This window comes from Macrobrachium rosenbergii, chromosome 49 (assembly GCF_040412425.1).
Source record: "Macrobrachium rosenbergii isolate ZJJX-2024 chromosome 49, ASM4041242v1, whole genome shotgun sequence".
NCBI lineage: Eukaryota > Metazoa > Arthropoda > Malacostraca > Decapoda > Palaemonidae > Macrobrachium > Macrobrachium rosenbergii.
The window spans coordinates 5,748,913-5,761,354 of NC_089789.1; the positions used below are offsets into that span (position 1 = coordinate 5,748,913).

The 12,442-nt window shown below is 50.5% G+C and overlaps 1 protein-coding gene across 3 annotated transcripts in view; it reads left to right on the top strand.

Moving 5' to 3' along the window:
• Positions 1-376: 376 nt before the first annotated feature.
• LOC136832032 (uncharacterized) overlaps positions 377-12,442 on the top strand; it is a 98,069-nt gene continuing 86,003 nt past the window's right edge. For 2 of the 3 annotated variants that reach the window (XM_067092524.1, XM_067092527.1), the window contains exon 1: positions 377-537. The gene's annotated coding sequence lies outside the window, so the exon portion shown is untranslated. Of the gene's footprint in view, positions 651-12,442 lie in introns of all 3 variants that reach the window. The other variant, XM_067092525.1, reaches the window with a different exon arrangement.

Consider the following 12,442-nt stretch of genomic DNA (forward strand, 5'->3'; position numbering starts at 1 on the left):
TTTAAAATTGTACACAACAAAAGAGTTCAGTGTCATTGTATTGTAAATAATGTAAAAACAGTATAAGAGAGAAAAGCTATAGCAAAACTGTTTCAAGTTAAATAGCTCTGCAACTCACACGAATAGTGAAATGTTTAGTGTGCCTGCAAGTTGCAACTGTGTTTGTGGAGTGATCACTTAGGAACCAGGAACGAGGGACAGTTTCTGATGTTTATTAGATTCAAGCCAGAGCCTTTGTTATGCAGTTCTTGAACTGAATCTAGAAATGAACACGATACCAAAAGGAGAAATTGAAAATATGAAAGAATTCATAAAAGATTTACGGTATTACAGAGACAAAAAACTTAAACAATCACACACAGGGGAGGAATAAAACGAGCAAGGGAGCCGATTCAAAAGCACATCCCGTCTGCTTCTACAACTACTACTCCTATTACTACTACTACGCACAAGGGTTAAGCGTAAACAGATGTCTAATACCTGTACGTATAGTGTAAGATACAACGAAGCTGTTATCTGACAGAGGTATAACTTCTGGTAAGAGTTCTATCTTGACAGCACAAACTTCTTTTAGGTACCATTATTCAGTGAAAACTAGGAGCTGTTTCCGCCACCATATATGCAAGACTGTTGTTCTAGGCCAGTAGTAGGTATGTCACAGGAGGCAAGTGTTCTGTCGTAGCTTATGGGGAGTTCAGTCGAGATAGCTCTTATCTCAGGGTATTTTGCAGAAAGACGAGATCAGGTTCTAACAGGTATATAACCCCCGAACGAAAGTTTTGTCCATGTTTCCGATGGTTAGTGTTACACTGGGTGGCCAGGAGGCTGAACGACCCCCCCCCCTCCGCCAGGTCAGGGCAAGTTCCCCTGGTGCTTTTAGAGGGACGAGTGTAGAACGACGGCGGTAGAAGTAAGTATTAGCGCTGCGTCGGGTATTGCCTTGGAAATTGACTTCTTAACCTTTAATGAACTTCAGAATGATTATATTTTTGTTATCACACACACAATGTTAGGCTATAGGGGGACTTCTGGTAAAAAGTGGAGTTTCCTTCCCCCCGGGGGGTTTCCGTAGAGGCGGAGCCTCCTTCCTAAGTAACATGGCCTACTAGTTTAGGTTTGGTAGGGTACATTAGGCTAATATGGGTCCATTTTATAATAGATCTCCTTCGGCAATCCTTTCTTGAATATAGCGTATGGCTCCCTAATGTGTCTCGTATTTGCATAACCATTCCATACAGTCCGTGCAAAATTAACACTTAGAAATACCTTGACGGGAACATGTTCCGCAGACAAAAATAAACCGAACATCTAAAATGCCATGTCTTGACCTAACCAGACCTTACCTTCCTAACCTCACTTAGGTTGCCGTGCCCTGACCTGGCTGTGGCCACTGGACCCCCCAAATTGGAAAGGCTAATCCCGTTTTTCTGCAAACTACCCCAGTGCCCTACCTAAGTCAGTTCAGGAGGGTAAGGTCTGGTTAGGTGAGGACGCAGCATTTTAGGGAAGGTCAGGTATAAGCCGTTTTCACGGTCTGATTTCTCACGCCTGTCCCCGACTCCCTACTCTGCAGCCGCTCCAAGTTTCATTGGACATACAGTATTATGTATCGTTTGTAGTTGTTCCGACACAATATACAAACCCTCGGTCCTTTACATTAGGATTACTTTCAGGCATAGACTGGAAATGGCCGTTGAACTTCAAACAAGGTGGTTAGGCAGTTAACTACTGTCCAGGAGGCGGGAGTACCGCCTGCTCGGATGTAAACATTCCAATTTGCTTTTGGCCATCGTAGCGCATGGACGTTGTTCTTCGCCGCTCTCTGCCTGACAGCTTTCTTTTCTACTTAATTGGTGGGAAATTTACTCTTTTTGTGTTGTAATGGAGAAACCATCCAAACCTTCCTATCCCCAGCGTGTGTGTCCTGGGTTAGTGGGTAAAAAGTGCAACTCTTTTATATCTAGAGTCGACGTGGACCCACACCCCCTCTGTACATCTTGCAGGGGGCCTGTGTTCACGCGACAACCCCTGTAGTAAGTGTTGTTCTTGGTCCTCCGAGCAATGGGGGAAGTTTGAGGGGAGGAGACGTTACCGTTGTAAGCCTACCAAGGAGTCGTCTGAGGGAAACACACCCCAGACGACTCCAGTGGTGGCGATGTGTCGGGCTCGTTTCTCCCTCCCAGCGAACTTCCTCTTCTTGCTCCCTCTCCCTCGGGTGAGGACTCCCCCTCCCCTTCCTCTTACGTTTCTTCGTTTGTGGAAGGTGCACGGGAGAGTTGGACCGGGACATCATCTCTGAAGTCTCTTCCCGTTCGGAGGGGAGTTTTTCCTCCGAGCGGGTGGAGGCTTCTTCTACTAACCCGACTTTTGCTTCAGGTACCCGGGCTCAATAGCCAGGCGATGATACCAAGTTCACCCTGGCTGCACCGGGCCTACCTGGCTCTGGAAGGTTTGGCTCCCATGGCCCCCTCCAGTCACGACTCACTTGGCAGCAACAGCCACTACCACGACTGTCACCTTGTCGCGGTTTGTCCAGATGCCGATTTCAGTTGCATCGCATCTGGACACCCAGGTATCGGCGTCATCCTGCGGGCCAACACGCTGTTCCGCTGCCTCCTGGCTTCCTGGCACCATTCACGCGCTGGCCCCTCCTACATGGTGACGCCATCATACCCGTATGTGACTGTTGCTGCCCCCGTTGCTGACCCTGGCCTGGCCTTGACTTCTGTTCCTCGTCTGTCTCTCCAGCCCGGCCCTTCGTCTGCTCCAGTCCCCATCCCAGCGACCCTGGCGCGGCCCGACTTGATCTGCATGCGGGAGGGGCGGCGCCTGCATTCCTGGCCCGCCCACTTTTGTTCCTGGCCGACACGCGCTCTCTCCACCCAGGCAAATGCTGGCTCGAGCTCCGCGGTCTCTGCCCAGGATGCCCTTCTGCTGCAGCCCCTCCCGCTGTTCCTGTTCCTGCTGTTCCTGAGTCCTCGCTCTCCTGGCTTTCCTGGATTGGTGATCTGACTGCTTTCCTGAAGCAGATGGTGAAGAAGAAGAAGAAGAAGAGGTCTAGGAAGGTGTCGTCGTCGTCTTCATCTTCGTCTTCATCGTCGTCGTCGTCTGCTGCTTCTTCCTCTTCTTCTTCCAAGGCTTCGCGGCCGAAGAAGAAGAAGTCTGTCTCTCCCCCCCCTAAGAAACCTCGTACTGAGATTTCTAAGGGTCTGCCTCCTTCCACAGGGAAGGCAGTGGGATCTCTCGTTGGTTCTTCCCGATCTTGGATCAGGGAACCGCTGTTCCCTGGCCTCCGGGCCAGGGGCACCGGGAGCCAAGGGTGTGCAGACCAAGGTCGGCACTCCCCCCGCTGCGCCTAAGAAACTTCCTGCTTCTAAGGCCAGCGAGTCCGCGTCGGACACTCATTCGCGAGTTGCTCTGAGTACCCGGGTCCCCAAGGAGACCAGGATACCCCAGTCTGTTACGGTGGACACTTCTCGACCAGACCAGGGCGTGGGGCGAGAGAAAGAGCCAGGGCATGCAGGTGCCCCTTCTCTTCCTGCTGGCACTCCTTCCAGTGCCAGGTCAGGTTCCCGGGATAATGCTTCAGCCCGAGGGGCCGAGTGCATGGAGAAACAGGTGAAGAAGTCCCCTGCTCAGTCTTCCCGAGAGGCTCCGGCCTCGAAGAAGTCTGGGGCGCGTCAGAGGGACAGCGCAAGCTCGCGCCAGCCAGCCGCGCGTTCGACTCCTCCCAGTCCCAGGCCACGTCCCACGGCCACCCTGGCTCAGGGGAGGCGAATGCGCCGGCTCGGCTCTCGCGAGCCGCTCCGCTCTCCTCGGGAGACCGCTTTCACCTGGGATGAAAGCGTCTCCTCGACCTGAGGGCCCGTCATCACCGCTGGTTGGTGACCGCTCTCGGCCTGCTGCCTCTGCTGGTTCTGCCAGTAAAGGCAGTGGGAGCGCCCGATCTTCCTCCCCTGTCCCCTCCACCCCTTCGGTCTCTTCCAGGAGGCGTGAGTCGGAGAGGAGGAACTCTGGGGAGTGTTCTCCTCAGAGTTCAACTGCATGGGGGTATGTTCCTGGCTCGGTCCTTGGCTCGACCAGGTCCTATGCCCCGCGTGGTTCAGGAAGATCCTCGGGGGTCTGCCGAGGTTCTCCCTCCTGCAGGGAGAGTAGTTTGGGAGGACCGCACTCTGGAAGGACTCGAGGGTCCTCTGCCCCAGGATGCGGACACCCCTGAAATACAGAGGACTTTTGCGGAGGTTATCGCGCTGATTTGTCAGCACAATGACCTCGGGGAAGGGACCACGGCCTTGTCTGTGGATCGTCCGTCGCGCCTCGAATCCTTCTTGGGACCCAAGAAGGAACCCAAGGCTTCGGTGGGGCTGCCGTGGTCCACGCTTGCCGAGGGGTTACTCGATCAGGTGAACGGTCTTGTGTCTGGGCAAGACAGTTCACTTCGATCGAGCCATCGGACAAGCTTCTTCCTCCTCCTCTGCCTCGTCAGAAGCGTTTTACTCTCCAGTTGAAGGGGCGTTGCTGACTAAACAGGTTGACCCGGACCTGACTCGTCTGGATCCGGGTCTGTCGTTGCAGCAATTGACTGGCAGAGAATGTTCCTCTCTCAGCAAGAAGCTGCAACCCTGGAAGCCACCGCCATGGCGGCCTTCCAGGCAGTCTCCTGGCTCGATCTGTGGTCCTTCACAGTATCGAAGGTAGCTGCTTCCTCAGGCGCTATCGTACCTGGGAGGACTCTGCCTTTGGGAGACTGTGCCAGTCTGGGGGTAGGGCTATTTCCTACCTTGCCCACCAGACTGCAAACCTGTGGGCAAACCTTGTGCTAAAGCGAAGAGGGATGCCGTTCTCTCTCGCTTTGCCAGGTCTGTAGGTCCCGAGTCAGCAATCGCCCTGTGAAATGGACCATTGCTGGGTTCCTCCTCTCTCTTCCCTAGAGAGTTGGTGGATGCCGCGGTGGACAAATGCCGTGCCGATGACAGCGACCGGCTTGTCCACCAGGCAGTGGCCAAGACCTCCGGGTCTTCGTTCCACTGCAGCCAGGTCTTCGGGCCAGGCTGGCACTTCCTCGGCCCCTAAGAAGTCCCAGTCTTCAAAGGGGTCCCGAGGAAACACCCAGCCTTCTTCTTCCTCGAAAAGGGGGGGTTACTCCCGTCCCTTTCAGCCCACTTTCCAATCCGGTAAAGGGGGCAAGGGTAAGAAGAAGAAGGGGAAACGCTAGGGGCGGCGTTCCCCCCCAAAAGCTGCCAAAGGTGGGGGGTTGCCTGTCGAGCCATTGGGCAACGTGGCAGCGACATGGAGCCGAGACCTGGATAGTGGATGTCCTTCGGGAGGATATCTACTACCCTTCGAGTCTCGGCCTCCCCTCACCTACACTCCGGTCCATCTCCAAACTTATCTTTCAGGTTCGTTGAAGGACATCGCACTACAGCAAGAAGTGCAAGCCATGCTGAGCAAGAATGCTGTAGAAGTCATGTCGGACCAGTCTCCAGGCTTTTACAGCCGGATCTTTCTCATAGAGAAGGCATCAGGGGATGGAGACCAGTCATAGACCTCTCTCCTTTGAACCGTTTCCTTCGCCAGACTCGGTTCACGATGGAAACAGCGCGATCTGTGCTGGCCTCCATCAGGAGAGAACGACTTCATGCTTACGGTGGACTTGAAGGATGCGTATTTTCAAATACCCATCCATCCGTCCTCGAGCAAGTACCTCCGCTTCGTCCTCGGGGAGTCGGTCTTCCAATTCAGGGCACTTTGTTTCGGGCTCTCGACCGCTCCCCAGGTGTTCACAAGAGTGTTCTCTCTCGTGTCAGCTTGGGCCCACTCGCACGGGATACGTCTTCTGAGGTATCTCGACGACTGGCTAGTCCTGGCGAGCTCTTGCTCGCAGTTGCTACAGGACAGGGATCGTCTCCTCGAGTTTTGCCAGGATCTAGGGATCATGGTAAATCTGGAGAAGTCAGATCTCACCCCAAAGCAGAGGATAAAATACCTGGGCATGCTGATAGACACGGTGGCAGCAAAAGTCTTTCCCTCGGACTCTCGTATCAGCAAGTTCAGGAGGCAGCACAGTTGTTCCTGTCTCGACAGGAGCAACCAGCTCGGCAATGGCAAGTCGTCATCGGTCACCTGTTGTCATTGGAGAAGCTAGTTCCTCACGGGCGTCTTCACCTGCGGTCTCTCCAGTGGAGACTAAAGGAGCTCTGGTCCCAGTCCCGAGACCCCAGTCCTTCCTCATTCCTCTTTCCGAGGAAGTGAGAAAGGACCTCCACTGGTGGTTGGACAACAGGAACCTCTTGATAGGAGTATCCCTGCATACTCCCCCTCCGGACATGCTTCTGTTCTCGGACGCATCGACCGAGGGATGGGGCGCACACCTGGAGGAGTTGCTGACTTCGGGAGTGTGGCACCGAGACGACAAGCACCTTCACATCAATATCCTGGAGCTCAAGGCGGCCTTCCTGGCTCTCCAGGAGTTCCAGGATCGAGTGATGGGACACTCCGTGGTTGATGAGCGACAATACCACGGTAGTGGCATATGTCAACAAGCAGGGGGGACTGGTGTCCCATCAGCTTCATCAGTTGGCAATGCAGGTGCACGAGTGGGCAGTAGCTCACTCGGTAGAGCTGTCAGCCAGATACATTCCAGGCAAGAGGAATGTCGTGGCGGACAAGCTCAGCCGCCAGAGCCAGGTGGTAGGGACCGAATGGTCCCTCCATCAGGAAGTAGCGGAAAGGCTGTTTGACCTGTGGGGGCGTCCAGTGATCGATCTGTTCACCACCTGGCACAACAGAAAACTCCAGGTCTTCTGTTCTGTCGTGCCGACCCATGGGCCACTGCGGAGGATGCGTTCCAACACCCGTGGGACAACCTCGACACGCACCTTTCCCCCATTCTGTCTGATTCGCCGGTGATCAGCCGAGTGATGATCACCCCGAATCTCAGAATGACTCTGGTGGCACCCAAATGTCCCCAGGCCATTTGGTACCCGGACATGCTAGCTCTCCTCTCCGGGGCACCGAGAGAGATCCCCCCTTGGCCCAACCTTCTGCGTCAACCTCACACAGAGCGGTTCCACCTGGCAGTGCATTCCCTGTGTCTTCACGGCTGGAGGTTATCCACCATCTCTTGTGAGCGAGAGGCTTTTCGCGCCGCGCAGCAACAGAGATGGCAGGATACCTCAGAAGATCCTCCGCAGCGGTATACCAGGGAAAGTGGTCCGTCTTCTGTGGTTGGTGTCGTCGAAGGGTATCTCTCCGGTCAGAGCTACTGTTCAGCAGGTCGCGGACTTCCTCGTCTTCCTTCGCCGAGAGAAGCTTCTCTCCATTTCAGCTGTAAAGGCTACCGCGCCACACTCGGCCTAGTCTTGCGGCTGAAAGGAGTAGACATCTCTTCCTCTTTCGAGATTTCTCTACTCATGAGAAGCTTCGAATGGTCTTGCCCACCCAGGGATCTCAGGCCCCTGCGTGGGATGTGACTCTCGTTCTAAGGAGCCTGACTCGTGCACCTTACGAGCCTTTAAGAGAGTCGTCAGACAGGGATCTGACCCTCAAGACCGTCTTCTTGCTTGCCCTGGCATCGGCGAAGAGAGTTGGCGAACTTCACGGACTTTCCTTTGATGTAAAACACTCAAGGGGATGGGGATCAGTTACGCTCGATTTCATCCCGGATTTTGTAGTAAAGACTCAGAACCCTTCGGTCCCTGGCGCTTGCGGTTCGAGTCCTTCACGATCCCCTCCCTAGAGGACTTTGTAGATAATGATCCAGACGAGATGCTACTGTGTCCTGTTAGAATGCTGCGGCGCTATCTGAAGAAGACTCGGCACCCTCCGGCCTGAGTGTCGACGACTCTTTGTTAGCACTGGCTCGACCAAGAAAGAAGTGTCCAAGAACACCATCTCTTTTTGGCTTCGTGAGACAATAAGGAGAGCGTACTCTGCTGCAGGAGAAGACGACACCGATGCGCTTCGTCCGAGAGCTCACGAGGTCCGCAGCATTGGTCCATCCCTCGCATTCCGAAGAATATGTCGGTACCACAGGTGCTGAAGGCAGGTGTGTGGTCCCAACAGACTACCTTCACCTCCTTCTACCTCCGGGATGTTGCACACAAGTCCTTGGACACTTTTTCCTTGGGTCCTGTGGTGGCTGCTCAACAAGTTGTGTAGCTTATCCAGCTCCCCTCTAACAGGACAGGTTGCATCTTGCCTAAGTTGTGCGGTTGTGATTGGGAGATGTTTGTTGAGTGACTGGCCTCTTTTCTTTCTCCCCATCCTGGCTCTCTTCCCACGGGCAGGGAGCGGACGTGCCGTTACAAGCTGGACCTGGCGATCGAGGCAGGTAAGCACATAACGTGAGCTCCCGTTCTATTTCCTTTCAGGTTATAGAAGCAACCCCACTCCTTCATCTTGCAAGGGGAGGAAAGAGTAAAGATGACTTTGAGACAAACCCAATGCTTGTATTTGCCTTATTGTCATCCGACGTCAATTCTTCCTAGCCTACTTTGCATGAACTGACGTTTTCCTCTTTCATGCAAAGGGACCCAGAAGTCTGACATAGATCTTGCGTTTCTTACAACCCGATCTTTTGTCAGAGGTGATTTTTCCCTTCCTCGCTCTCATGACCAGGAAGGGAAGACAAGGTGGTGAACTCCAGTCAGTTCAGAGAGACTTTTTCAGATTCCTCCCTCCAATCAGTAAGTCTCCTAATGTAAAGGACCGAGGGTTTGTATATTGTGTCGGAACAAATAACAATTTTTGAAAGTAAATTGTATTTTTCCTAACTATACAAACCGAGGTCCTTTACAATTATGCCCACCTCATGCCACCCCTCAATCTGTACATGGGCCGAAGGCAAATTGGAATGTTTACATCCGGGCAGGCGGTGCCCTTCCTCCCCGGACAGTAACTGCCTAACCACCTTGTTGAAGTTCAACGGCCGTTTTCCAGCCTACGCCTGAAAGTATCTCCTAATGTAAAGGACCTCGGGTTTGTATAGTTAGGAAAAATACAATTTACTTTCAAAAATTGTTATTTTTTGGGGGAAGCTAAATCTAAAGAAAAAGTGTGTGGAATAAGTTTGTAACCATCTCTTGATAAATAAGTCAATATAAAAATTGTTTTTTCTTTTCTTTCCTTTTATTAAAAATATTTTTTTGAGATTTTGTAGTGTTGAAGGAAAGACTGGAAAAATAATCTACAATATAGCTTTTTTTTTATGCAGCACAACTTTCATTATATGAAAATATGAGGAGAATCTCTTCCACAATGATGTCAAGACATAGGAATGACATAAACAGCATTCAGAGAATTATGGAATATTCCTTCTCTGTTCCTGGCATATGTGGATATATATATATATATATATATATATATATATATATATATATATATATGCTGTATATATATATCTTTATGGTCCATCTGCTCCTGCTGTTCCCTGTGAAATAGTTCATTCAGCACTTTATTTCTAGGTAATTCCAGCTTCTTGGCAGCTAAATGAAATGCTGGTTTCCTGCCCCAGAGCCGTCCACTAGATGGAGTTCCTGTCAAAAGGGTGAACTTTCAAAAACACGGAACCTGGCCGTTGCTATAGAGATTCCCAATGTCAAAAGTCCCAACGCAGAGGTGCCGATGATCCCATGCACTACTCACGTCTCTGTAGTACAAGGCAACACTAGCCCACATTCCATTTTAGCATTTTTTTTTCAGCCAGCTACCCTGGAGTGATCCTTATTTTGTGCTCTATTTTGAAGATTTTTATGGCATCCTCGTGAACAAAGTTCTTCTTCAATGTTGAGTACCAGTGTTTTGTTGTTTTTAGCGATTGAGGCTTCTTATTTTCCTTTAGTTTAATAATTAAAGGAATTTATAACGCTCCTGCATCGATCTGTCCTCTCATACCTGCTCTTGACCTCTCTGGTCTTGGATCCTGGCATATTTGTTTTGTGTTTTTATTTGTATCCCTTTTTATTTGGGATGTTTTACCATTAATGATCCCTAACCATCCTTTGATTAATTTTTGTTTGTTCTGTACCCATTTACTACGAAGAAGTGCTGTTTAGCGTTTGAAATAGCCACCCCCCGGGCCCATTTGTTCTATCATGACTTCATTAAACCGTGATTTTTATTATGGTAGTGATTTTAGCGTTTAGGCTGGAAACGGCCTTTAAACTCTTGAGCAAGTTGGTTAGGCAGTAATGGCTTCCAGGTACGGGAGGAACACCCGCGTTAGGCTCGGATGCTAAACATTCAATTTGCTTTCATTACGTCATGTTGTTGAGCGTTTGTTTTACGAGCTCTCCCTCTGCCCATTGTTGTTATCATGGCCTCATTATGCTTTATTTTTGTCACTCACTTCTCTTATTTTTGTTTTATTTTCATTGTGTTTGACATTTTTACTTTGTTTTCCCATAATTTTGTTTAATTTTGTGAATTTTGTGTTCCCTTCCTGGTCAAGTGTGTCTTGCTGTTTAGGCTACGTGGTTCCCCTCGGGCCTATTGGCTTCTTATTTTGGCTTTATTTTGCCTTGTTTTAGACTTCTCTTCCAGTATGGGAACATGATTTTCATTGTTACATTTAATTTTTGACCTTGTGCTTGGATGCTTTTGAATTTTGTTAATTTTGGGATACTTTCATTTAACTGGAGGTTGGTCATGTCCTTCACGTCCATGTTGTGTTGTTCCTTCTTGCCTATCCCCCTACCTGTACCTAAGGGGCACAATTTTTGTTTTATTATGATTTTTTTTTTGTTATTTGTTAGCCTTGGATAACTCTCCTAGGCTTGGGAGGTTTACATCGCCTCAGTTAGTTAGCCTAGGGGTTGGCCTCCCCTCCGTAACCTTTTTCTCTTCCTTCGTTAGGTTCTTCCTTCTGTAGTAGAGTTTCATTCGCTCGTTTCTGTACATGTGTGTTTTATGTCTGGTGCTTCCCTTTGTTTGGTTTTGACTTGGATATATTGCGATCAGGCGACCTCTTCTGTTTACCTCCTTTTCACTTAGGCTAATTTCCCCTAAGTTAAGCTGGAATAGCGAGGGTTTACCCTTCTACTAATCATCTTTCAATTTCTTTCAGGTTGACACCAATGGTGACCAGCAGTAGTTGGCTGGATATACTTCTTTTACTGACTATCTATATGTTATTTTGAAGTTTCGAGTCCCGTTCCATTTTATCCTTTGCTCTCTATCTCCCCTTACCTGGTTTCAAAGATGACAATTTCCAAGGTTGGGATCGTTCTGACTTGTTTTATGTCGATGTAAATCCCCTCCTCTGCATTGATGGATTGTTCATGTGTGCTGTTGGCACTGCCACCTGGACCTCTGTGGTCCATCTACTCCTGGTGTTCCACTGTTTATGCTCTTGTCATTGCTCCTGGCCGTGACAGTTTTTGCCCTTCTCTCTTTTCCTGGTCTCCTGCCGCAGCCATCCTGATCGTTCCTGCGAGGGGCTGGTGACTTCTCATGCCGGGAGTTCTGGCTGCTGCTGCAACCAGCCTCCTGCCTTCTGAACTGCCTCTGTAGCCCTGCTTCCTGTCCTGATTGTGCCTGCTTCCCTCTCTGTGGTGCTTCCTACATGTTCGCTTCACTGTTGTGGATCTCATGCCAGCCCCTGTTAGGTTCTCCACCTAACTGTCTTCTGCTTTATTTACTTTCGGCGTTCCCCCTCCTTTTGGGAAGGACCTGCCTTGTGTTTCGTTATCTTGTTCCTGGCTGTTGCAACAGCTCCTGTTTTTAGTGTTTAACCTCTGCCGTTTATTCCTGCATCGCTGTCCTGAACATGCCTGGATATCCTCCTCCTGGCGGTTTTCCTCTCTTCCATTTTATTCCTGCCAGCTGCCCCACAGTTCATAACCTTCCACCATTTGTTCAAACATGATCGCTTCGAATGTTCCGTTGACTCTGTTTTTATGTCGCCCTGTTGAGTGATGTTCCTGGCCGTTGCAGTTTTCTCCTGTTTTCTCCGGGGTTTTCTGGTCTGACTAGGCTCCTGCATCGGCATCCGTTCCAGCATCATGCCTGCTGCTTCTCCTGGTGGTGGTGTCCTGGGCAGGAATGCTTGTGTTCCTGCAACAAACCTGGAGGTTACGATGTTTCTCCCATTCCACCATCCTGGATTTATAGATGTCGCACGGAAGGTTATGAAGGAAGCGCCCTGTGGCAGGCTTCTTGATGAACCCGCCATCTTCTTCATCTTATCTTCGATTTCGTCTTCTGCTGCTCCGCCTCTTCCCTTATTCTTGACCGAGGTCCAAGGGGGTCCTGAGAAATCGGACAGACCTCCGTGAATCCGAAGGTTTTATTTAGGAAGTCGGTTTTTCTTCCCCTTGATGCCCTTGGACGTATTATTAGGGACTGCCTCCTTCGGCAGATTGGGTCTCTGCGCTATGCTCTTCCCGACCTACCAGATGAAACCGATTTCATATATACCTGGGTTTTGTGTTTCCGTCAAGCT